General features: G+C 35.8%; 1 non-coding gene across 1 annotated transcript; it reads right to left on the bottom strand.

The window, feature by feature from the left end:
- Nucleotides 1-557: 557 nt before the first annotated feature.
- Nucleotides 558-661, bottom strand: LOC122149601. The gene has a single exon (XR_006163231.1). It is a non-coding gene; the product is annotated as a U6 spliceosomal RNA (small nuclear RNA).
- Nucleotides 662-4,337: the final 3,676 nt, after the last annotated feature.

Genomic DNA, 4,337 nt, shown 5'->3' with positions numbered 1-4,337 from the left:
ATTAGTTCCAGTAGGTTTTTGACTGAGTCTCTTGGGTTTTCTAGGTATAGGATCATGTCATCAGCAAATAGGGATAGGTTGACTTCTTCCTTACCAATTTGGATGCCTTTGATTTCCCTTTCTTGCCTTATTTCCCTGGCTAGTCTTTCCAAATCAATGTGGAATAGAAGTGGTGATAGAGGCCATCCTTGTCTGGTTCCTGTTCGCAAGGGGAATGGTTTCAGTCTCTCTCCATTGAGAATAATGTTGGCTGTTGGTTTTGCATATAGGTCCTGAAGAATGTCCCTTTTATTCCTATTTTGCTGAGAGTTTTGATCAGGAATCAGTGTTGGATTTAATCAACTACCTTTTCTGCATCGATTGATATGATCATGTGGTTCTTTTTCTTTGTTTTATTTATGTGGTGGATGACATTGATTGTTTTTTTAATGTTGAACCATCTTTCCATAGCTAATATGAACCTCGATTGGTCATAATGAATTATTTTCTTGATATGTTGTTGGAGTCTATTGGCTAGGATTTTGTGGAAGATTTTTGCATTTATATTCATGAGGGATAAAAATGTGAAACACTTCATGAATTTGCATGTCATCTCTGCACAGGGGAACATGCTAATCCTCTCTGTATTGTTCCAAATTTAGTATATGTGCTGCCAAAGCAAGCATGCCCTTAGTGCCTTTTAAATTGAGTACTTTTATTCTTACAGGCTATAATATTCTGTTTATTTGTCTCACACATGAATGTAAAATTCTCATTGCTTATGAAAAATTATTAAATTAACTTATTCAGAGACAAATGTGGTGACTGCATAGTCATTATTTACCATCAAAGTGCTTTTGTATCCTTTGCATCCTCAGACTTCATGTGGCTTCCCTAGGGATTTATAATAAGCTGGGCAGGGAAACCACATTTTCCATTTCATTGGCTAATTTGTCCTTACAAATTGGTACTGTTGTAGATCCTAAGCCCTATACTTGTGAAAAGGAGCTCTGGTGGCATTGTACCTTAGGCATTTGACTGCTAACCAGATGGTTGGTGGTTCAAACCAACCAGCCACTCTGTGGAAGGAAGACTGGGCAATCTACTTCTGTAAAGATTTACCGCCTCTGACCGGGACTTGATGGCAGTGGGTTTGATTTGGGTATACTTGTTGTAATAATGATATTTAGGAAACAGTTTTCTTTGTTACTTTTATGAGGCAGTATAACTGTAGGGGGTGACTTCTGTCAATCTCTTTTGAGATGTAAAAGAAGAGATTGAGCAAACAACCAAGCAAAAAAGCACACATGGGAAAAGATAGATGTCATGCCACATGAGATCTCCAGGGAACCAAAAGCAGAAGCTGAAAAGATACAAAGATCTTCCCCCAGAGCTGACAGATCTTCCTTAGAGCCAACACCATGACTTCTAGCATCCCCAACTATGGGAAAATAATTTTATGTTCATTAAATGCTTTTGGTAGTTCTGTTATAGCAGCACTAGATAACTAAGACATCCTTCTAATTCAAGTTTAAGTGCTCATCTGGGTTGAAGTCCTGTTAAAATTGATAGTGATATAATTTAGCACCTTGTCACACTCCAGGATACATAAAAGATAGACCAAAAGTATATTTATTAAATTATGAACACTTTTTCTCACTACCTCTTCCTCAATTTTAGATTGATATTTCTGAAATAAATGAATAAAAAGAGGACCAATGCATAAATATCTTGCAGGCAGGTCCTTATTGGGGAAAAAAAAAATGCATAATAGAAAGAGGATTGAACCACAGGCCAATAGTAATGAGATGTGGAAATCTTACAATTAGCCATTATTATTTATTAAATAAAATAAAGGTTTTATTTTAGTTAAATAAAAGTGCTGTTAAGAGTTTCCCTCTCCAAAGCTAAAAAGTAATCTTGTCCTTGGTATACAAACAATTTTCTCTAATGAACAGTAGAAATATAATGCTTAGCTTGAAATAAATTTCCAAACAGATCACTTCTACTTTTTTATTCTAAGTTTTTCTCAGAAAAACACTTTAAGATGAGGTTTCCATGAGGTGAAATCAAAAATAGCAGTAAGCATAAGAGGTGTCCTTTTCCTGGTTTTCATTGCCATTGTCTGACCTTCAAGCATATGGAGAGAGTCTGGATTTGTGGTCTGTAGCTTTTGACATAAACTATGCTGAACACATGGCTTTTCCAAAAATACTTCAGGAAATCGTTCTCTGAGTATCATTCATCATCTCTTGCCACAGTGACAACTCTTTGCAAAGAAAGGTGAAAATTGTCGCTATGATATGGAGAGTTGACGGAGAATAAAAATGTTAACTTGGTGGCTAATAAAAGGACATTTGAAGATACTCTTCTGCAATGTTAATACATTTGGTTTATAATTCATGCACCAGAGATGCATGAAAACCAGAGCTTTGTGGACAAGTCGAGTGGCGTGTCTACTTGCTTTTTTGTGACTTCGTTTATATTAGTGATAGTATTTCCAGGTACAAAACTCTTGAAATATATTTATGAAAATTAGTTTCAAAGTTATATTGTGGATTCCCATATCCAAAACAATGCAGACCTTGGAAACTGATTAAATAAATATTATAACTAATGTGGTAGTTAAGGTTATATGTCAACTTGGCTGGACCTGGTTTAGAGTGGCTGTCCATCTGGATATAGTTATTCACAATGATGAGACTGGTGATCAACTCCAAGGTGGAATCTACTGGAGCAGCTGAGTAGCTGTCTTAGGGATGTGGTCTCCTTCCAGTACATAAGGAGAAGTTTTGAGAAAGGTTTCTGCAGCCTTTTTGACATGCTTGGATCCTAAACATAGGTGTCTTCATTCAGCAGCCTGTCATGTTTTCTGCCAATCTTATGACTGTCTCTGGACTTGAACTAGTGTTCTGCCATGTTGTTTGGTAATCTTTGGACTGTGCCATTTTATTTGTTGATCTTGGGTTTGTCAACCTCAGCAGCCAGCAGCTGCCTAAGCTCAGAGACACATCCAGCTTCAGTGGGGCAGGAGCAAGAAGCAGAGTTGAAGCCCAAGATCAAGAGGTTTTCACCCAGCCCCTAGAGGCTGGCACTTTGAACTCATATTTCTAGCCTCCAAAACTGTAAGAGAATAAACTCCTCTTTGTTAAAGCCATCCCACCTTTGGTATGTTCTGTTAGAGCAGCACAAAGTAGCCAAAACAAATGTGATAATGTATCCTTTATCATTTATTTCTTCAGCGGACAAGGTAAAAAAAAAAAAAGTCTTTCTTTTCAGTTAAAACTAAATCAATAACTTTTGGGGAATTTATTTGCATAAACTAGGTGTTATATGCTACTTTCCCTTTAGAAGGTGAAAAGCATTGATTTGTTTTGTTTTTTGAGTGCTTAATAAATGTATTTCACTGTTCAGTATGCTTTTTTATTTCATAGTCATTACATAAAATATATCAATATATTAACTAGGATCAAAGAGGTTGCCAATGAACCAATAGCTAAGAAGTGTCAGAGGTACAACTTGAACCTAGATTTATTTGGTGATAAAATATCTAGCTGGTCTACAGCATTATATGACGTCAGAGAAGCTGATCTGATAAATCTTGTTTTAGGCTGATAATAAAGGAGATTCAGAGAAATATTTTATTTAATATTAATTCTCAACTTGAAAGATAATTGCAAATTTAGTGAGAAATATGATTCACTGTCTTGCCCAGAACATTTTTTCCCTCTTGAAATCTTGCAGCAAAACCATGAAGTCAGCAGAAATTACAATTGCTGCTTCAGCCTCATTCTTCTGTTTTCTTTCCCACATTCAGTTCAGTCACATCCACAGATCACTTAACACATGCTCAAATACAACATAATCAGCTCTTGGCCAATATTTATTTGACTTTAAATATCTAATCAACATTTGTGTTGATACCTCAGTAAGAAATGTTAAAGTTGATATGTCTGCAGTCATTTGATATTAACTTCATATGCAAATTGTTAAGGTGGGTCCCTCAATTCATTAAGTTCCCAGTAGACAGAAAACTGTGAATTTAGACAAGTATACTAATATAATACAAGTTGATTATTTTCCATGAAAAAACTTATTCTCCATTAGAATAAAAGCACACCTTTCTTCAAGATTAAGCTTTATAAAAATTGAAGAATACCAAAGATGCATGGAAACAATTAGTCCAAGGAACTGGTACACCATGCATTCCTCAGCCTATATGACTATGAGACCAGAAGAACAAGATGGTGCCCAACTACCACTGTCAACCACTCAGAGGGGGATCTATGTAGTAGATCCTTGATAGAGTGGGAGAACAATGTGAAACAAAACTCAAAATCATTTAAAAAAAAAAAAAA

This window comes from Orycteropus afer, unplaced genomic scaffold (assembly GCF_000298275.1).
Source record: "Orycteropus afer afer isolate SDZICR_OR568_19922 unplaced genomic scaffold, OryAfe1.0 scaffold00034, whole genome shotgun sequence".
NCBI lineage: Eukaryota > Metazoa > Chordata > Mammalia > Tubulidentata > Orycteropodidae > Orycteropus > Orycteropus afer.
Note: the sequence above shows the minus strand (reverse complement) of the source record. Positions and strands in the feature narration are given on the sequence as shown.